At 46.0% G+C, this 22,829-nt stretch overlaps 1 protein-coding gene across 2 annotated transcripts in view; it reads left to right on the forward strand.

Moving 5' to 3' along the window:
* SLC24A3 (solute carrier family 24 member 3) overlaps positions 1-22,829 on the forward strand; it is a 510,137-nt gene that overhangs the window by 42,879 nt on the left and 444,429 nt on the right. The gene's annotated exons all lie outside the window — the stretch shown is intronic.

Consider the following 22,829-nt stretch of genomic DNA (forward strand, 5'->3'; position numbering starts at 1 on the left):
AAGACGTTGTCTCAAAAAAAAAAAGAAAAGAATTTTATGGTACTTAAGCTATGTATTGATAAAGCTGATAAAATAGTTTTTATAATTATTACATGTTGAAATGATAATATTTTGGATATATCAGGTTAGGTAGAATATATTATTGAAATTAATGTCACCTGTTTGGTTTTACTTTTTAATATGTCTGCTAGAAAATCTGGAATTCATGGCTCGCATTATATTTCTGTTGGACTGCTGCACCGAACCCTCTCTAAGGACCTTCCTAGTTCCAAAATTATATTCTTCCACAAAACGATCCCTAGGTTTGGACTTCTGATGACTCATCTGGTATCATGGCTATGACCCAACTTGAAAAAAGTTCATCTGGGTCTTTTTGAAAACCATTTGCAAGAATAGGTTTTTAAAGAGAAATCCTGAAAGGAGGCACAGAGTCACATAAGGTGAGCCCAGGAGCTGGGACCGTCACTTTCTCCTGCCTCCGTGAGCAGCCCGGAGCCATCTACAGCTGTGGATGGGGCTGTTTCAAAAAATTTATAGTCAGCCTGAACAGCGGTTTCTTTAATCGATCCTCCTCTCGGACGGTTGACTCCGCTGAGACTGGCACTGCTGAGCATCAGGCCCAGGAGAATGGGCAGTAAATTCCCAGTTGGGGTCAGCCAAGAACAGGTGCTTGGGTTTCTCACATCCTTATGGTCCAGGGGGAGACCAGGGAGGTGCCTTTGAATCCCTAAAAGGCTCAGTGTCAAAACACAAGTCTCGGCCTCCAGCTGTACCTCCAAGGAGGGCTCAGGATGATGTTGGGAAGCATCTTTTTATCTTAGTTCTCCTGCAGGAATTAATTAAGAATGCCTGATATGTTTCCTACCTTCTTCTGGGTGCTGGAGGGAAATTCAGAAGTCTCACTTATATCTCTTTTCAGAGCAGCTTGACTCCTGCAAGAACCAGAGTGTGTTCATGTCCATAAAAACCAAGTCCAACCAAACGCCCCCCAAACTCCTGGATATGGTGTGTATTTCCATTGGGAGCTTGAGTCTTTCCTGTTTACTCCTTCTACTGCTTCTTTTGATTTTTATATTTTTAGAGATAGGGTCTCCCTCTGTTGTCCAGGCTAAAATGCAGTGGGGAGATCATAGCTCACAGCAGCCTCAAACTCCTGCACGTAAGCCGTCCTCTCGTCTCAGTCCCCTGAGTAGCTGGAACTACAGGCACACGCGCCACTGTGCCCAGCTCACCTGCTTCTTAAAGGCTGGTAAGAGTCTGAGCCCTGGGGCTGTGAGCCTTTATCAACCTCTGTTTTCTGCAGCACCTGCACTTAGGTAGTTTCCTGTTTGGAATGCTGTTCCTAAACTGGCTTACCTCCCTTTTCACCTGTTTTCATGTAAACAGCTGATACAAGCACCACCATCCTGGGGAGGCCCAGCTGCAAGCTCCCGGAGGCGGGCGCCTTTGCTGCCTCTGCCCTCACAGCTCTTCTTGCCGCCCCATGAGCTCTTCTTCCCCATTCCAGGCTTTGGGCAAAGGCAAGGGGAAGAGAGCTTTTGGTAAAAGCCACTCTGAACATTTTTCCAGAAAACTGGGCAAAAGCAAACTTCTTTGGGCACTGGGCATCTTTTTAGATGATAATTAGAAATACAGAGGAATAGTAATAGAAACTATAATGATGGTGGAGTGCCGTGGCTCACGCCTGTAATCCTAGCACTTTGGGAGGCCAAGGTGGGCAGATCACGAGGTCAGCAGTTCGAGACCAGCCTCACCAATATGGTGAAACCCTGTCTCTAATAAAAATACAAAATTAGCTGGTTGTGGTGCACATGCCCATAATCCCAGCTACTCGGGAGGCTGAGGTGGAAGAAATCACTTGAATCCAGGAGGTGGAGGTTGCAGTGAGCCGAGATCGCGCCACTGCACTCCAGCCTGGGTGATAGAGTAAGACTCTGTCTCCAAAAAAAAAAGAAAGAAACTATAATGATGAGGCAGATATAAGAGTGAACATTTTCCTGTGGCTTTTCCACCAAGAATTGGCTTTTCAGAGAACTCCAGAGAACAAGCAGCAGACAGGCAGCTTGCGCAGGGTCGATCAAGCACAAGATAAGGCCAGTGTCTTCAGGAATCAGAGTGGTTTGTGAGACACTTAAGCAAATTGCATTCAGGCCCTATCTCCTTCTGGCAATAATTCACCAGAGAAATGAGCCATTTCACTAGAAGATTTCCATTTTAATATTAGCACAGGGACAAGCCTTGTTTCACAATTAAATTAGAGCCAGGTAAGTTTTCTAGTAATAGTGATATCTCGAGGAAGGATTGAAAATAGAGCTGCTCAGAGATAATTTGCTTCTGAGCCAAGTTATTTCATGGATCTCCCAGGAGGACATCTTGCTGGTATGGCTTTGCTACTGAGGGGAAGCCCTCCAAGCCCCTCTGATGAGAAGATATGTCACACTGCAGCTCTAAGAGGAAATGAAACGAGTGTGCAGCTTGAGAGACAGCGAGGTGCTGGGATGCTCTGACTCCACCGTGCGGATGTCTCAGGAGCAAAGGACCCAGCACACAGGAGCCTTCCTTCTAGAATGGGCTGCTTCCGCCCGCCTGACCCCTCCAGGACGTTGTCTTGTCAACAATGGATGTTTGTCATATGCTTGGCCACTGTGTTGGCACCGCATCACTCTGCTGGTGACAGTTCAGGCCCAGAGGCCTTTAATCATAGTAGAAACAGTCTCAGAAGTGGAACACTGCTGAGTGGCAGGGACACCTGAAGATTGGCGACCAGGCAAGGTGATGTGACCACAGTGGCCACATGGCAGCCAGTGAAGGCCACCCCTGGAGGGGTTCATGGAACACATCGAGCTTGACCACAGCCCTTGCTGTTGCGTTGATCTTTCTTCTTATCACCCTCAGATACTACAAGAGGGTGTTATCAATATTAATGTACCACTGAGATGTTGGAAACATTGTTTCTCCCCCAACATTGTATATGAAAATGTTCAACCATACAGAAACATCAAAACAATTAGACGGTGAACACTCAGATACCCACCACCAGGATTTCACCATTAACATTTTACTCTATTTATAGTTTTTTCCCCCTTTGCTATGGGAAAATCTCTTTTTGATGTTTCTGTTGTGTTTTCCTTTTAACAAAGTAGGTCTCTCCCTCCCATGTCTCAGATGGAAACATTGAGGGGAAGATCATGCCAAATACATAGCATGTTAGCTAAGCCAAAGAAAAAAACCTGTGTGCTCTGAGATTAAGGTAGCAAAATATTAAGGGAAGGTCTCTGGAGTGGGATCTGGAAGGTAGATACCAGGCCCAGCTCTGCTGCTGCACAGCCTGTGAACCTGAGATAATCACCTTCATCATTGTTATTTTTTCTTTTTCTCTTTTTTCCCATTATATTCAAGATCACCTTTATTCTGCCAGGATGGTCCTAAGGCTGACATTGGGCTAATTGTTGCCTGCAGTCTAGTCCTATGCGGAGATGACAGGTAGCCTGTGACCTTTGGCAAGTTGCTGGACTCGATTCTGAGATATTGATTTCTTATTTCAGAAGTGAGGATAACAACACCCAGCTCTCAAAGCTGTTGTAAGGTTAAGTAAGGTGTTGAGATGCAAAAAAAAAGTACTCAAAACCATGCCTGGAATGAGGTCAGCATACTTAGCATGGCAAATATTATGACTCCTAGAACACATATTCCCTTGCCAGTGTCCAGCACATAATCTCCCTGAGGGTAAGCACTGCTTAAGTTAGAGCTGTGTTGTATTTAGAAATAATAATAGTAGCAAGAGCAGCAGTTATTGTAAAGTAAAACTGAACTGAAAATGAAAGAACTCGAGATACAATTTCTCAGTTCACAACATGTGCATCCTCTACATGAATATGTGAAAAGAGCTGCTGCACTTGTCTCTATAGAAGAGCATGTTTGGTTTACTGCTTCCCAAAAAAGATTGAGGCTATGAGACTGCTGTCCTCCTCTGCCACCCTTTGCAGAAGGCCTGCGAGGCATCATTGCTGTAGGCATCATTGTCAATATGAGATGTGGTTACTGGAGCTCTGCCTTCCCAAGTTAGGTAACCCCCTCCGGCATGGACAGACACGCTCCTCTTACTCAGTGACTTCCTGTTTATCATCTGGTGGTAGACAGCCTGTCATTGGAGAGGATGGGATCAGCTCGAGTCACAGATTCAATGTGTTTCTAATGGGAAACCGAATCAGGGTTGCCTTGGAAGCAGGAGATGGCAATGAAGACTTTCTATAGCCACTCAGAAACCGCAGCCCCTCCTCATGAGGCTCAACCCTTGCTTCAGGCTGCCTTGCAGATCAGACACCACCATTCACAGTGCCTTTTCTGGCTTCACTGAACCTCTCTGAGGCAAGGAATCCCCTTGGAAAGATGGGAATTTATTCCAGAGACTCCTCATTCTGGTCTGTCCTCCCTCTCTACTGTAGTTTAGAGCTGAGGGGTGCTAGAGCTGGCTGACAGGCTGTCCTGATGGAGACATGATGTGAGGTGATGGACAATGGACCCCCAAGAAGGGAGACGGGGACTTTGTGGTGAGCATTCATTGTCCCAGTTTTATATCTTACTTTACTTTTAGAGACAAGGTCTCACTCTCTTCCAGGCTGGAGTGCAGTTGTGTGGCGTGATCACGGCTCACTGCAGCCTCGAACTCCTGGGCTCAAGTGGCCTCCCACCTCAGCCTCATGAGTAGCTGGGACTACAGGTGTGCACCACCACATTCAGCTATTTTTTTTTTTATGTTTTTTTTTTTTTTGTAAAGATGGTGTTTTGCTGTATTGCCCAGGCTGGTCTTGAACTCCTGGCCTCATGCGATCCTTCCACCTCAGCCTCCCAGAGTGCTGGAATTACAGGAGTGAGGCATTGTGCCCAGCCTCACTGCCCTTCACAAAAATCTTTGTGTCCAAGCATGCTCGTATATGGAACAGTCCACACCTGTGTAGCACCAGCTTCCAGGAAGAAGTTTATGCATTCATAAGGCTACATAGGTCTGAAAGTTGCAGAGCAGTAACTTAAACCAAAGTCTGGTGTTTCTCATGACAATGCTTATATCTTCTTAACAAAAGGCTTAATCTGACATACAAGTCATGAGGCTTCATGCTGTCAAAAATAGAAAACAATGCAAAATGCTTGATGCATTGGAGATTTATCAGCAGCTGTTTCTGCAGGGAGTGTGGGTGTCAAGGCAGGTAGGATCAATGGGACAGTGATGTCATCAAGGACCCAGTGTTGTTTTCTCCTTTCCCTCCCTTCCTTATGTTAGCATCATTCTCAAAGAAGCTTCCTCCATGGTGGCAAAATGGCTGCAGCAGTTGCAAGCATCGCCTCTATACACAGAAAGAGAGAGAAATAGGACATCAGTAGCTCTCTCTGATAAAGAGGCCTTTGTTCTCAGAAGCCACCAACAAACCTCCCCTACCATCTCATTGGCAGGAATGGGGCCACTTACCTCTTCATGAACCAGTCCCTTTGGTCAGGGAGATGCCATATGCTGATTCCCCCAATTATGCTACAATGTTGATGGTCCATCCCTGGAACTAAGGTTAGGCCATCCCTTCTCCCCTTTCTCCATAACTTTCTGCTGCTACTCAGTGGGGACTGGTGGAAGGGATCTTGAGAAAATGCGTGTGTGGTATCTATGATGGGGACATTTACTAATCCCACCCACTTTACACTAACTACTGCTCTTGCTCTTATGATTATTTCTGAATGTAATACAGCTCTAACTTCAGCAGTGGCTACCCTCTGTGAGATTGTGTGCTGGGCACTGACAAAGCTGCGTGTGTCCTTATAGTCACAATATTTGCCCCGAGCCATTTGCCCTTTCACCACCCACTCATCCTGCTGCCATGGAGTGACCGTATGGGATTCCAGAAGAGACAGACACGCCCCTTTGTTCCTAGAATCCCTCGCTCCATCACTGACTCCAGCCTTTGTGTGTGTGTGTGTGTGTGTGTGTGTGTGTGTGTTTTCTGTTGACCCCCCCCCCATATTTGTTCCTGTTTCTTTCACTTTTAGAAACAATGGAAAAGGATTTTCTTTCTGGCTTCGCATCAGAGGACTTGCTGAGCTTGGCTGGTAGTGGCTGCAATGAGCAGGGTAGCTCGCAGCGTTGAGAAGGGAACAGTCTTATGTGGCTTTGGAGAGAGAATGTGGGCTGGAGAGAAGGAAGCAGAAAGCCATGCAGAGAGCAAACTGTGGAGAATGAGACAGGAGCCCTCAGCTAGGGGCACACAGCCAAACCTACATGCTGAATATTGCTTGTTTTCAAGGGGGGAAGTTATTGGAAGTCTGCACTTAGATCAGTGCTCCTTGTCAGGAGTCTGAAAAATAAAAAAAAAAGCCTGATTATTTAGGCAAATGCCTAATCAATTAGAAATATAGGGGTTCACTAGGGATGAGAGTGAGAGAGGCATTGCTCTCTGGCTGAAATATGCAAAGCAAGCCTCCCCGTTTCTCAGGAGCAGGTGGTGGCCAGGAAAGTCCTGCTTGCATCAGCCCCTCCTGGTCTGACTGAGCCACATCCTCTCTCCTTTCCCTGCCTTCCCTTACCTATCAGTGGATCTCAGACTCTGGGCTGAAACTGAGAGGGCATGGATCTATCTTTCTTTCCATTCAACCTTGCTATTCTCCTATTGCTGGTTTCAGTTTCCAACTTGGAAAGTTGCAAGCAATGGGCCAAAGAATAGGAAAAAGTGAGAAGAATAAAGTGGCTTTGTGTTTAAACGAAAGCTTCACTGCCTGTCCTCCCCTCAGTTCTGTCTTTCTCACTGAGGCATCAAGAGGATATTTTAGTTCTGGTGTCAAGTTCCAATGGTGAAAGGAGAAGAGAGAAACATTATCAGAAAATCTATGGGCCAGGGGCGGTGATGGCTCAGACTTGTAATCCCAGCGACTTGGGAGGTTAAGACAGGAGTTCGAGACTAGCCTGGGCAACATAGTGAAATCCCATCTCTAAAAAAAAAAAAAAAAATGCTTACTGTGGTGGTGCACGTCTGTAGTTCTAGCTAGCTAATTTCCACCACTACACTCCAGCCTGAGTGACAAAGCAAGACCCTGTCAAAAAAAAATTCTCCACTTCTATGGTTCTGGACCAAACACGTCTTCCCACTTATTTTAGGAGACATTGTTTCCAAGATGAGGTCAAGGTTACCTTCAGGGCTGACATCACTTGGTGTCCCTCAGGACAGACCCTCGGCTCTCCTCTGGTGCCAGCCTCAGGTGCCATGGGCAGTTCAGTGTAAGCTCAGACTCTCGTTGCAATACAGCATTGCCCCAAGCATACGCTATGTGTCTCTCTGCTTCCTGGCTCAGGGCCTTCCTGAGAGGTGGGAGCCAGCTTGACTCACTCAAAAGTGCAGTCTGTCCAGCACTTTGGGAGGCCGAGGCGGGTGGATTGCCTGAGCTTAGGAGTTCGCGACCAGCCTGGGCAACACGGTGAAAACCTGTCTCTACTAAAATACAAAAAAAATTAGCTGGGCATGGTGGCATGCACCTGTAGTCCCAGCTACTCAGGAGGCTGAGGCAGGAGAATTGCTTGAACCTGGGAGGCAGAGGTTGCAGTGAGCCGAGATCGCACCACTGCACTGCAGCCTGGGCGACAGAGCGAGACTCCATCTCCAAAAAAAAAAAAAAAAGTGCAGCCTGGACTCTGGGGAGTTTGTGCTCCTGGAGGAAACCTCACCTAGTGAGGAATGGAAGCCACAGCCACATTCTTCACGTGGACAATTTTGGGAAGCATTCTGAATGCATGTCTGAGCTTCCAGAGGGATCCTGCTCTTGTTACCAGTGGCAGCAACCTTTGTAATGCATTTTTATATATCCTTTTCCCCTTTATCTGTCTTGCTTTCCACTTTCTTTCACTGTTTCCTGGGATTCTCTCCAGAATAAACTACTTGCACCCAAGTCCTTGTCTCAGACTTGGCTTTTGGAAAACCCAAACCAGGACACCTTTCAATGTTGCAAAACTATATTGCAACGTAAAGCATTACTGCACTACTACAATGACATCTGAGGCTTTTGTTTGTGTGACTGAGCCAGCCTCTGCTGTCAGTTGGCCCAGGCTAGCCAGGTATTTTGGGGGGCTAGGTGTCAGCTATCTTGCTCCACCATCAGTGGCCAGCCTTCTCCCCTTGTAGCTTGTACTTGAAACTTTTATGTCCCATAGCCATCTTAATTCACAATTTCCCCAGGGCTCTTAGAGCTTTATTACTGTGATTCATAGAAACCACTTGAGAGGCTCTGTGTTCATGGCATGGGGAGGGACATTCATGCAAAGAAAAGAAATAGCTCTCTGCACAGCAGTGCACTATGATGGACACAGGATGAAGCCAGGAAGGGCTGGGGAAGAGCGTTACTGGGGTTCTGTTTGGGATTTCAACAGACTTTACATGGGATGGGATTTTTTTAAAAAAGTAGAGGCATGTATCAGCTATGAGCTTCTCAGGTGCTCTTTGAAAAAAGCCAACCCAATCTGGCTCAGGCTAAAAAGGGAATACATTGCAACATGCAATCGAAAAGTTTATGATTAGTCTGGCTTCAGGTTTCAGGGGCTGAAATGTGATGACATCAGGACCTTGCCTGTCTCTGTCCTTTGGTCTGGCTGTACTCACCTTTATGTGCTCTCTGCCCACTCTCAGCCTCCAGGCTCTCCTACTTCCAGGTTCAAGGTCACTGGGACAGAGTGGGTGAGTCTCTTTCTGGGAGCTCTGCTTTGATTGGCTTGGCTCAGTTACAGGCACCTCTCAGAACCAATCATTATGGCCTACAGGATGTGGGACTTTGGCCTTTAGTTCAGGCAGCATCTTTGCTGGTGGTGCAGTGAGTGGGTGGAGCTTCCTCCCAGAACAGGTAGACTTGGCAGGAGGGAGGGGTCTCTCCTAAAATGAAAATCTGAGGTTGATTCTAACCAAGGGAGAGGTAATGCTGGGAGGGGGAAGTGCAGGCACCAAACTTGCAGTGTAGTTAACACTTTAAATTTCCCAGTGGAGCTTTATTGAATCTCTCTCTCCTCTGTGCAAGTACTGGGGCCAATAAGAAAAAAAATGATGTCATCAGGAAGCTTATAGTCTAATAGGGGAAATAAGAATCATACGTAGATAACTGCAATGTAATGATTGTTTGAAGACACATTTCTTATTACTCTGTGAGCAGATGAAACGTGCTTTCTCACTGTTCACATGGTAGCTGCTCTTTCTTCTCCTCACCCCCTAGAGAGTCCCGATACTTGGTACTTATGAAGAAAGGTGTTCCAGTCAGGATTGTGGAGAAGAAATCACTGTATTTCTTTTCCCTCTGCCTGACTCACTGGTGATAACTGTATTCTAGGCATGAATTAAGAAAAGCCCAGAATTAAGGAAAGACTGATTTCCTGCCCTGTTCTATAATGGCAGAGACAAGACAGCCTGAGAGAAAACAGCAGACAATTTTATACTCATACTCACAAATAAATTGGACTTTATCCAATCACAAAGGATGGAAGTGGCAGTGATTTTGAGGAGTCAAGTGATGTAGAGTTGTCAAATTCTACTCAATTGGAAACAAAAAAGTGAGTTTTAAAGAGAACTGAAGAAACACATTTGGCAGGTTTGCAGGGGCAAATATATTAGATGTATGAAAAATACAAGTGTTCGGAGTATATCAACAGAGCCTGAGGCAAGGCGTATGTACAGCTGGAATGGACTATGTCATCTGAAGCTGTGATCCTTAAGAAAGTATATTTTTTAAGAAATTATGTTTAAGAAATATTATACATTGTGTATATATATGTATAATGAGATATTATTTTTAAGCCTTATACCTATCTTTGTATTTGTAAAATTTTATATTTAAAAGAGTGGTCTCAATATTACATAAACTTCAGATCCCATAAAACCTGGATCTGCCCCAGATTTTTATATACAATGAAAGATAAATGTAATAGGAATAAAATAGCGATGAAATAAGCCATTTAAAAATAATAATTATATTTTAACAGAACAAAACTTGGATTTTTCTAAACTATGATGATGTTAATGTTGTTATATTTATGAGTAGTATCTTATTGAGAAAACATGATAGAATATATTTAACCATTTTTGAAAATATTAGTTGCATACTTTGAGATACAGCTAACAGAAGGTCTGCTTATTTTAAGTTTCAGTTTATTTTAAGTTTGAAGTTTAATGGCTGTCCTACTTGTAATAGATAATTCCCCAAGATATATAGATCCAAATGGAAGAAAAGCATTATGGGCTATAACTACTAAATCAAGATATTAAATTTTCAATTTCATTCACCAATTACCCAAAGACTGTTGTTAACATCTTCCCATCTTTTCTGACTTCAGTAGATTAATCTTGCAACTTTTCAGAAGGTGTTGCATTTATATATTTCTAATAAACGGATTTATAAAAATCCATTTTTTTAAATAAAAGACATTGAATTTTAATTTCAATTTTCTAATAAAAGTCATTGAAACTCTTTGGGAATTTTTTAATCAGGTTATATAATTTTGATTCCAAATTTTTAAGTGGAACATATACATGTTTTTAGAATGTACTGATTTTTATCATTTTCTTGATATGGTTTATCATATGAAGACATAAAAAGTCTTGATATTTATTTTCAAAATGCTCTCTCCATAGAGCAAATTTCTTTAGAAAAGCTTTTACTCTCACTGGTTGTTAAAAAGTCACCTTGAGGGATGTGGAGCGAGGGCAGACGTTGGGGGCAGTGTGTTTTCTGAAAATATCTGCTAGGTGCACACTTAGCTGGTGGCCATGTCTTCCCAGAAAAGGTTAGCATATTTATATCACTTGTCTTTTTATGAGAGAGAAATGCATAATTCATCTCTAAGTTCAACAGTTTTAAAAAATTCTTTGCCAAAAGACAATCAATGGACATGTGCATGGTGTAAAAAGATTTCATGATCATGTCCCCATCTCATTTCAAAATATTGTAAAGATTTTAATATTTCAAATAATATTGGCAAATCTGCTCAACTGAGCCCATGAAAGGTGCATCATGCTGTGTGATACTAGGAAAGTAGGTGAGCTAGGAAGGGCACCAGGTCCATCCTGTGCTTTTCCTTCAGGTCCCTCACCTGCTGTGGGCAAGAAGTGCCCTTCTATTACATAAATTATGGGATATGCTGACAAGTGCACTCGGTGCAGGTGCCATTGTCAATTCATATTTTAAATATTAAATAAATATGTATTTCTTATTTTTAGAGTGGAATGTGATATAAAGGTTCCAATATTTTCTTTCCAATCTCCAATAAGTTATGTAGCTCATCCTCCAGCAGCGCACAATTCTGAAGGCGGGGGACCCTACCAGCTTTTGAACATATTATTCTACCATAGATTTAATAAAAAAGACTCTTAAAGTCCAAACGCAAAGGACCTTAGAGGTCAACTCATTCATGCTTTTTAATATTCAGATGTGGTAATCGGGCTAAAGTGATTCAACTTCTCCAACAGCTTAAAGTTCGTGATAGATCTGAGACTAGAAACCCAAACTGACAAATCACCAAGATGACAAATTTCTGCTCATAAGTGCAGGTATCTTCCCATGGGGCCTCGTGTGATTTCTTGGCCAACTTGAGTTGTGTTTACTTTAAATCCTGGTTGGGATGCTTCTATGTCATCATTATGCAAGATCACTATACCAGGTCACTATCGTTCTTTTGGCTAAAAGGGCTTAAGGCTAGTTTTCAGTATTGATGCTCCTTTCCATTCTTTTCTACCAGTAAGACTGGCTGGCTTTCTTCTTCCCAGGCAAAGAAGGAGGCCAGAAGAAAATAAAAGTCAGACAAACTCCATCTTCTTTGTCTCATTAGAATGTTTAGTAACCTCTATCTAAAGGCCATTGCACTTTCCTTTGTCTCCTCTTGCCACTGCAGTCTTATGACAGATTGGGGTTCTGCCTTGGTTCTTGGCCTTGGAATAGGGGACACAGATTATGAGATAAGGCCAGTCCTTAGTTTAGTCACTAGCCACATGTGTCTATTTAAATTTAGATTTGCATTCAATAAAATTAAAAATTCAGCTTCCAGTTGTATAGTCTTATTTAAAGTAAATAACAGCCACATGTGGCAGGTAGCTACCATGTTGGACAGTGCAAATATGGGACATTCCCATCACTGCACAGGGTCCTTTTGGACTGCACAGACCTAGATTGATCATCATGGTATTTGGGAGTTTCTGCCTTTCAAATGTGGGAAATTATCCTGGGGAGCATTTCAGGAGCTCAGAAGGGGATAGGTAACCACTCACCTACCAGATATGTCTCTATTAATTTCCCAGTATTCCCTGGCATGGTAGATCTCAGGCCAGGTGGTCAAAGAGTAGCCCAAGAGTGATAACAAGTAGCGTTTAACTGACAATTTCTGTCTGAAAGGCGATTTCAATTTCTAGGCCAGAGGCCCACATTGTTTCCATTAAATTGTGGGTGCACCTGTTGCCATCTGCCCCCCTTTGCTCCTCCCTTTCCCCTTTTTTCCAGCTTTATCACCCTTTGAAAGCTGAAAGCTGTCTTCATTGTGAGACCCACTGCACAAGCACCTATACAGGTTGAGTTGGATTGGCTTCCTGCACTTGAGTGTCGTTCAGTATAATGGTAGTGGGTGGGGTATGGCTGACACAGATGCCCCCTGTTGCCTGAGAAACATGTGGTTCATTTCACTCTCCATCATCAGGTGAGGTGGGCACACAATTACAGTATTTGCTCCTGAGGCCTGTATAATAATAGTTGAGACCCAGCAGGCTCCTGCTTTCAGTGGGGGTTAACTGTAGGTCTACAGAGTTATTGCATGAAGAGAAGAATATCCTGCATGCATACCTTCATCATGACTCTTCTTCCTGCTGGACAGAACCCACTACCAGTCAGAACATCATCTTCTTCGCTTCCATTCCTAAGGTTTCTCTTCCAACGGCACCCATTTCATTGGGGCTGCTCTGTCCAGCCTGATTGGGAGTCCCTGGGATTGCTTGGAGCTACTACACAATGCATTGCTCCTGAACTTGGATTTTCCTTTCTGAAACACAGCCCAGTTGGGGTGCACATTTGCATATGCTTGTAGTGACTCAGATCCTTTCATGTATGTGTACATTCACTTAAAAATGTGTAATTGAGCCCAGCTGCTCAAAGTGGTGCTTGGACCAGCAGCACTGGCATCCACTGAGAACTCTAGAGAAACACAGAATCTCGGTGCCCACCCCAGACCTCCTTACTCAAAGTGTACTTTTTAACAAGGTCCCTACATTACATGCATGCATGCTCTTTAGAGTTTGAGACATATCTTAGTTCAGGCTGCTATAACAGAATACCACAGATTTGGCAGCTTAAAAAACAGCAGTTTATTCCTCACAGTTCTGGAGCCTGGAAGCCTAAGGTCAGGGTGCCAGCATGGTCAGGTTCTGGTGAGGGCCCTCTTCTGAATTGCGTACTGATATATTCTTGTATCCTCATGTGGTGGAGAAAGGGCTACAGAGCTCACTAGGGTCCCTTTAGCAAGAGCACTAATCCCATTCTTGGGATTTGGTGGATATATTCTGGTCTTATTGCCTAATTACCTCCCAATTGGGAGTTAGGATTTCAACATATGAATTTGACACCAACATTCCAAGCTTTGTAAGAAGAAACCCCATATTGGACATTGTATGTATGTTAGTGTGGGAGAGAGATAGAGTTAGAGGGGGAGGGGGAGGAGAAGGGGTGGAAGAAGAGAGAAGGAGAGAGAGAGATACTAGAAGAGAGGAGAGAGAGAGGAAGGGTCTTCATCAGGTGGGGCCAGTCAACATCCCTGAGCTTTGAGCTACTACAGATTGTGAAACCTGGGGAAAGACATCAATAGGCAAAGGGTGGCCGGAGTGCTTTTGAAGTCCAGCAAGGGCCAGAGGAAGGGGAGCCTGAGGAGCAAGTGTTGCCTTGGGGCTGAGCTTGGGTCCTTGAAATACCGGAAGACCATCACAAGAAAGGCAGGCTTTGAGCAGAGAACTCCTGGGCTCAGCCCTGTGGTCATTAGAAGAACCACATTTACGTTATTTAGTAGTTCAATGGAGAAAGATGGGGATGTTCTGAAAAGAGAAAGCTCTGAAACCAGGATGCTGGGACTTGATTTTGTGAAGGCTTCTGAAGCAGTTTCAAAATGGGAATGTCAACCTCACCAATGATCAGGGAAATGCAAATTAAACCCACAGTGTGGTACTACCTTACTCCTGCAAGAATGGCCATAGTTAAAAAATAAGAAAAAAAAGATGTTGATGTGGGTATGGTGAAAGGGAACACTTTTATGCTGCTGGTGGGAGTGTAAACTAGTACAACCACTGTGGAAAACAGTGCGGAGATTCCTTAAAGAACTGCAAGTAGAACTACCATTTGATCCAGCAATCCCACTACTGGGAATCCACCCAGAGGAAAAGAAGTCATTATATGAAAAAGACACTTGCATACACATGTTTATAGCAGCACAATTTGCAATTGCAAAAATATGGAATCAGGCTAAAAGCCCATCAACCAATGAGTGGATAAAGAAAATATGGTATATATGCACCACGGAATACCACTCAGCCATAAAAAGGAATGAAATAATGGCATTTGCAGCAACCTGGGTGGAGTTGGAGACTATTATTCTCAGTGAAGTAACTCAGGAATGGAAAACCAAACATCATATGTTCCCACTTATAAGTGGGAGCTAAGCTATGAGGGTGCAAAGGCATAAGAATGACTCTGGGGACCTGGAGGGAAGGGTGGGAATGGGGTGAGGGATAAAAGACTACACATTGAGTATAGCGTACACTGCTCAGATGATGGGTGCACCAAAATCTCATAAATTACCATTAAAAATCTTATCCATGTAACCAAAAACCTCCTATCCCCCGAAAACTATTGAAATAAAAATTTTTAAAAAGAAGACTGTTGGCAGATATGGGAGAAAGCGTATTCAGGTGGCCACACCCATGTAGATGCTGAAGCATCTTCAGCAGGGGCTTAGGCCCCTCTCCCTTTCTCCATCAGAACTTCTGCTTTCTCTGTGCCACCAGCCCAGCCACTGGGGGTTGAAACCATTTCCCTGATCCTTGCAGCCCTCTGCCAGGCGCTTGCAGGCTCTGCAGCCTCCGTTTGCTGATCCTGCCAGGAGGGTTGCCCCTCAGGGTCTGGGAGCAGTAACTCAGACTCCAGTGGTCTCAGTGAGGGGCCTTCCTGGTCCTGGGGATGTTGAAGACTGCATAGTGGGCTTTAGAGATGGAGAGATCAAGCTGTACACTGTGCCGGGAACTTTGAAGGCACGCAACAATGTCTGTGAGTGGAGCTGGGATAAAATAGGTAAGCACAGGCTGTCAGGCTTCTCCAAAATTGCTGGGCACGTGAGTCACCTTGTGAAAATGCAGATTCTGATGCAGCATGCTGCCAGTCTCACAAGCTTGCAGGTGATGTTGATGCCGCTAGTCTAGGGACCACACTGAGAAGCAAGGCTGTCATGCAGACAGTTTTGTCCAGCAACCCAGAAAACCTGGATTCTGGCTCAAGCTTGCCACTAAAATTCTTGGGCTTATCATTTAAACTTCATCCCCAGGTCAAGGGGCATGGCCCTGAGGGGTGGGACCCATGAATCTGGGATCTTTTCTGTACACTGTGCCTCCCTCCTCCCTTGGTGGTTCAGTGATTACCCAGGTCGTGGCTCTAATGAAACACCAGGACACAATGGCTACAGCATCCAGGCTGTCACTTTGGGAGGTGGGGAGACACAGCTAAGAAAAAAAACACAACTGAATTTCCCTGGAGCCTACAACCTGCGGGTGGGGGTCGGGGATGGGTGATGGAGTGAAGATGGACAGGTTTTTGTGAAGGGAGTCCTAGAGGGTCCAGGAAGGCTTCCTGGAGGAAGGGCTTCCCTCTAGAAGAAGTGGGAGAATATGTGGGCTTCCCCATCTTTGTGCCAGCCTCACAACCAGCTTGCCTTGATCTGCCCAACAATCACAGCAGAATCTGCCTTTGGGACCAGTTTAGACTTCTGGCTCAGAGCTTTGGTCCAGGTGCTTTGGGCCATCCCTTGTTCCCCAGGCCACCCTTGCCAGGGGCTCAGCCAGTCTCCCCTCCTCATACCTAACCTAGGCCAGTGTGGGCGAGGCCATGTAGGGGTCGGTGTCATGTGGGACAGGAAGGCAAAGGGATTTTGATGGGAAGTAGAGAAAGAGCCAGGCATCTCTTTGCCCTCCCACAGGGGAGTTGCACTGGGACTGGTGATGGGGCCATTCTCCAGGGTGCAAGACACAGGTGAACCCCACAGCCTCACAGCAGAGCCCTGAAGTCCCAGCTGCTTGCTTAGCCGCCCCTCTCCCTTTCTCCATCAGGACTTCTGCTTTCTCTGTGCTGCCAGCCCAGCCACTGGGGGTGGAAACCATTTCCCTGATCCTTGCAGCCCTCTGCCAGGCGCTTGCAGGCTCTGCAGCCTCCCTTTGCTGATCCTGCTGGGAGGGCTGCCCCTTAGGGTCTGGGAGCAGTAACTCGGACTCCAGCGTGCCCAGGGATCTGCTGCGGATCTTGTGAGATGCAGATTCTGACTCTGGTCCAGCCCCAGGAGGTGCCAATGCTGCTCCTCCTCTGACCAGAAGACAGGGACTCCATCCAGAAGACAGAAGATCTCCAAGCCACAGGAGGCCATAGGTTCTGTTTAAATCCTCTTCCATGAGCTGTCTCCACAGCCTGTCCAATGGGCAAGGGGATGCTGAGAATAGCCCCTTGGGCTGGGTCAAGTTCTCCCTCTAATGTCCCCAACTCAGCGACGACAATCACAGGCATCACCTCGTAACTGGATGTAAATTTCTTGCCAGTATCAAGGTGCTACACCTGCACTCCAAGAGGAACCCCAGGTTGAAAGTTGAGCCTTTTCAGTCCCTCCAATAGGACAGGGCTTCCTTTAACCCAAAGGCGAAGAGGGGAGAAGGCACGAAGTGCCCTGCCTCAAGTGGGCAGGTGGCTAGGGTCGCCTTCTCCCCTCTTCCCCCCTGGGTTAAAGGGAGGCCTGTCCTATTGGAGGGACTGAAAACGCTCAACTTTCAATCTGGGTTTCCTCTTGGAGTGGAGGTGTAGCGCCTTGACACTGGTGAGAAATTTACATCCAGTGTAAGAGTTGATGCCTGTGATTGCCGCCGCTGAGTTGGGGACATTAGAGGGAGACCTTGACCCACCCCAAGGGGGTGTTCTCAGCATCCCCTTGCCCATTGGACAGGCTGTGGAAACAGCTCATGGAAGATAATTTAAACAGAACCTATCGCCTCCCGTGGCTTGGAGCTCTTCTCCCAGCCACCTTCTCTGGATCTTCCCTTCTCTGACTTTCTGGAAGCTTTGAGGCAGTTGAGGGGAATGAAAGTATGGCCCTGTTAGCCTCTGGCTTCCTCCTCTCCTGCTGGGTTAGGAGAGCTCCGTTTGGGGGATGTATGGCCCTGTTCGCCTCCAGCGTCCTCCTCTCCTGCTGGGTTAGGAGAGCTCCATTTGGGGAATGTATGGCCCTGTTAGCCTCCAGCATCCTTCTCTCCTGCTGAGTTAGGAGAGCTGCATTTGGGGGAGGTATGGCCTTGTTAGCCCCCAGCGTCCTCCTCTCCTGCTGGGTTAGGAGAGCTCCTTTTGGGGGCTGCAACCTCTCCACAATTGGTGCTCCTTACCAAGGACTGTAAACAAAAGCACAGGGAAGCTCTTGCTTCAGCTGGAAAACCCATGAGAAAAATCCACCTGTACGAAGCCAGGGCCTCCATTGCTCCCCTCTTCACCCACAGAGGGTGAGGACACCAGGCTCATCCTTCTGAGACTTTAGGGGGAGGGGCAGGAAAAGGGTCATTTGGAGAGCAGTGCTGCTCACTTGAGTCTGCAGAAGGCGTTCGCTGGCTGCGGGCTTATGCAAACCTGACCTCCAACCCCGGGGTGAAGACCCGGGGTGTACAGAGTGGAGGCAGCTGTGTAAACTGTAGGGTGGGGTATTTATAGCCTTAGTGAGGCGCACCAAACCAGCCTAGAGAGCCTCAGTTAGTGCTGCCGCCCTTGGCTGTGTTTCTTGTGCCATTAACTGAGTTTTCCAGACATTCTTTCTCCAGTGTTGCATTCGGCTTTACAAGACTCAGTTTCTTCATCTGATAATGGGAGGCTATTGCCATGGCTCTCTGAGTGCTTCAGCCAGATGGTTCTCTGCATCCCAGTTTCCAAAAAGAAAAGCAGTATTCCAGTTCACAACTAGGGGAGAGTTAATACGTCCTCTCAAAAGGAGCTGCTATGCCCCTAAGGCCACTTCCCTGGGCTCCTGGAGCTCTGGGACAGATGAGAAACACATACCTGAGCTTTGCAGTCAGCTCTGGCCTAGGGTCCTGGCTTGGCTGCTTACCACCATCAGCATTCCCTGCAAGGGGATGGAGTGAGATGGTACAGGAAGGGTGCTTGGCACATAATAAGGGGCATAAAAGATAATTTTGCTGATGACGCAGCAAACTTCCTCATCTGCTGCCACCACGGTGTCTGAAGGAGTTAATCCTCTTATCAGAGAGCAGGCAGCCCCACCTCTCCACCAGGCCTGGGAGTAGTGTTTGGGAAGGGTTTGCAAGCCCTATGGGACAAGGTTTACATAGGAGACAGTGTTAGGGTGAAGGCTGCTAGTCAAGGCTGTTTGTCAGGGGGCATGCAGGGAGATCCATTCTTGGTGTCAGAAATCCTTGGGCTCTCTAAGCCCCAGTTGTGGGGAGGAGGGCGGTAGGGGAGGAGGAGGGAGGAGAGCACAAAAGGGTGAGCACACAGCTCTGTAATGGAAACTTGGCGTCCAGCCTCACTTTGTGTCCTTCCTTAGTGCATGCGGCTTGCTTCTTGAGTTGAGAGCTTGGTTTCCTCCCCTTCTAGCCAGCATCTCGTGCTATCCCCACGGCTCACTCCTGTCCCCTCTTCTTAGAGCCTGCAGTCCTGCAGACTGCCTCCACCCATGACATGTGACATGTGAGCCTGCTGCCTCCCCTCTTCATCCCCTACACCTCCCCTGACTAATTAGGCCAACATGCAACTTCCAGGGCCTGGCAGAAGAGGAGCCAAGAATGCCATGGAGAGGGGCCAAGTGTTTTTGTTGACATTGCTCAAGTATAGCTTTGTGGAGCGGCCTCTTTGCTGTAGCAGAGAAGTCCAAGGAAGCTGGAGAGGTGACCGAGGGGAGAGCAGGGAGGATAGCCAGTGTGGGTGCCTCTCCGTATCCCCTTCACCTTCCCACCCTCCAAGCCTTCCCAGCTGCCTACCCTCTGGCCCTCCTCCCTAAGTGCAAGCCCTCCATGTCATAATTTGTGGGACCAGCCCAGTCTCTAGGAAATCACACTGAGCAGAGTGAGTTGCACGCAGTGGGACTTTAGAAGTGTCTCATTTCTTCATTTGTGAACCTTTCATGGGGGATGCTCGTCCTCACTGCTGTTCCTAATTCAGTCACATGTCCCTTAACAGTGGGGATATGTTCTAAGAAATGCACTGTTAGGCGATTTTGTTCTTGTACCAACATCATAGAGTGTATTTACGTAAACCTGGATGGTATAGCCTATTCCTCCTAGGCTAAAAACCTGTATAGCAAGTGACTGACTGTACTGAATACTGTAGGCAATTGTAACACAGTGGTAAATATTTGTGTATCTAAACATATCTAAATACAGCAAAGGGACAGTAAAAATATGGTGTTAAAATCTTATGGGGCTGACTGTGGTGGCTCGTGCGTATAATCCCAGCACTTTAGGAGGTGGAGGTGGGAGGATCACTTGAGGCCAGGAGTTTGAGACCAGCCTGGGCAACATAGTGAGACTCTGTCTTTACAAAAAATAATAAAATTAGCTGGATGTGGTGGCATGCACCTGTAGTCCTGGATACTGGGGAGGCTGACGCAGGAGGATCATGTGAGCCTTGGAGTTTGAGGTTGCAGTGCACCATTGCACTCCAGCCTGGGCAACAGAGCCAGACCATGTCTTCAATTAAAAAAAAAAAAGTTGACCACTCTTATATATGCCCTCCGACGTGGACAGAAATGTCATTTTGCGGTGCATGACTGTAATTTCTGGGGAAACAACCACCTTTGAAATAAGTCTAGTGAGACTTATTTACCTCTTCACTGCTAACCTATTATAAGGTGCAGGCTGCATTATTGAGCTACTTAACTATAGCTGTATAATGAAACCGGGATGGATTTCATCCTGTCCCAGGATCTACCAAGAATTTGTCCTTTGAGGTCACTATACCTGGGTTCAAATCCTCATTCTGCTACTTGCTCACTGTGTGACCTTGGGCAAGATATTTAACCTCTCTGTCCATCAAGTTCCTTATTTACAAAATGGAACTAGTATTTCCATGTAGGGCTTTCATCCATGAAGATGAAACATGGTGAAGAATGGAAAGGTTTCTGCACATCACAGACATTCAGTGAATGGAAGCCACGCTAGCTATGCAATGATAGTTGATGTAGCCACAGATTGGCTCTGATCTTAGGCAAATTGCTTATCCTCTGACTTACGTACTCTAAAAGTAAATTGACCCCAGAACCAACTGCCTCTTCCTAGCTCAGCAGGAGTTTTGTGAGGACAAATGAACTGTGCTATAATATTGTCAAACTTGGTTCTCTGTGGGAAGGAAATGGATACAATGCATTGCTTCATCATTCTTCTTTTCTCAGACTCTGGTCTCTGTGTTATTATGTCAGCCATCAATGGTCAAATACATTTTTGAGATAAAAGTTTGCAGGTGTTGGAATCCAGAGGTGCTGCCTTAAGAGTCTAATTCCTGAAGATATTGAATCATTATGTTTAAAAATCCCCTAATTTTCTGCTACAATAGCTGGCTTTATTTTTACATCTCTTAATTGGTATCAGCTTTTCTCTCAGAATTACGGAACCATGGAAACTTGGCATATGAAGGAACTTTGGAAGTCATTGGAAGGGATACTCCTGCTTCTTTTTAAATCTTTGGGGTCTTCCTGAGCATTAAGATTACAGTACCACAAAGCATTTCTCCTTGACCCAGAGAACAGTGGAATGGCCACGCTGCTGGCCACAGCATGACTCTCTCTTTAGGTACCATGTAGATGGGCAGATGCCGTGGTGCTCGACCGATATTACTCGGTTTTGACCTCTTCAATGCCAGCTTCTAGCACCTGCCTCTCATTGCCCAAGGCCTTTTTCTGGGCATAACCTTGGACATCCATGTGGAAGATTGGAAATGCTGGGAGATTATGTCCTCTTTCATCAGCTTCAACCAATGTTAGACTAGGAGTAGGTGGATGAATACCTAAGCTTCCTCACATCTTAGGTGTCCGAGATGCATGTCTATGCTGGCCCCCAAAGCTTTCCAGAGAGGTCAGTTTCTAGTTATTCATGATGGCAACTGACTTAAAATGCATCTACTATTAGCATTTCCTGTCCTACTCTGCTCTTCCACCTATTCTTCTTGGGATCACCTCCCATATAAACCACCTTCTCTCAAACCCTTCTCTCAGGGGCTGCTTCTGGGGAAACCCAGCCTCAAACAGAGGGGATGCGCTTCTCCACACTTTCAGGTTATTTGTGATAATACGGGTTAAGGCTACTAACCTTAACGTTTCTTTATGAGGTTTTGAAATTTTTTGTCTCTGTTCATCACTATTTTTAACCATTAGAATCCACCATTCAGGTTATCCAAACTACACAAATGCCTTGCTTTAACCTTGAATTATCTTTGATATTGTCCTCATAATCTGGGCTAAGCTGATACATGTGGCCACCATGTAGAATTTTGTATTTCAAGAGTCTGAAATTATTGTTTCTTTTCATTAGACTCCACATCCTTCCTCCATTTTTGGGGGAAAAACCTGGGGGGCTCTCCTGGACGATATGCATAAACTGTAATTTGACATCTTGCTAAATTTACATGTGGAAGCAGGGTCTGTGTTTGAGGAAGACCTCAGTTCATGAGCTACTAATATTATGTGCATCATGTTAGCTTAGGTGAGGTGCCCACAGGCATTGTGATTTCCAGACACTGCCGTGAGTCTCACTTTCTCCACCTATAAAGTGGGAATAATTATTTCAACACATACCTACTGAGTACCTATGCTGAGCCAGCAGTGATCAGGTGCTGGAGAGGCAGTGTCCACACTGTTTCCTTCTTGAGCAGTGTTGTGAGGTTTGAATTCAGTAACGAAGGAGAAATCATTTGGGAAACTGAATCACTGTGGAAGTAGAAGAGACGGCAGGATGCCCTCCAGCTCTTCAGTGACCACTTCAGACACCATGTTGGTGTGGCTGGGTGCACCATGTGGCCTTGTGTGAAGGCCGCTGGGCCCATGGGTTAGGCCCATGTCTTGTGTTTCGATCCATTTTCCGCCCGCGGCAACTTTGGACATTCAAGAGGCAGCATTGCCTCAGGTCCCTTCTTCAGTGCCAAGCCCCTGGAAAGAGCCACTTTGGCAGCTTGGCTTGCTGTCTGTGTCTCCCCATGGCCCCATGATGCCAGGCCCCACCTGTCATGTTTCTGCCTTCATCTTACCTGATCTGTCCATGGTGGTCAAGGCTGTTGGCTATTGCTTTCTTCCTGAAATTCTCTTTCTGCTTACCTTCCACGACACCTGCTTTCCTTGCTCTTTTCCTTCCTTTCGTGATCCCTTCCTGAATCCTTTTGCTCTGTCTCCTCTCTGAAGGATATTGTGTTCTTCCATTCCTTCTCCCTGGTACCCCCTCTTCTCCACTGGGAGACCCCGTCCATACATGTGCCTCCCACCCTTCCCTGTTGCTGATGACTTCCCTGAGGCTTGCTGTGGCTCTGCTTTTCTCCCCGAGGTTCCTCCACTCACATTTGCATGG

This window comes from Pongo abelii, chromosome 21 (genome assembly GCF_028885655.2).
Source record: "Pongo abelii isolate AG06213 chromosome 21, NHGRI_mPonAbe1-v2.0_pri, whole genome shotgun sequence".
Taxonomy (NCBI): Eukaryota; Metazoa; Chordata; class Mammalia; order Primates; family Hominidae; genus Pongo; species Pongo abelii.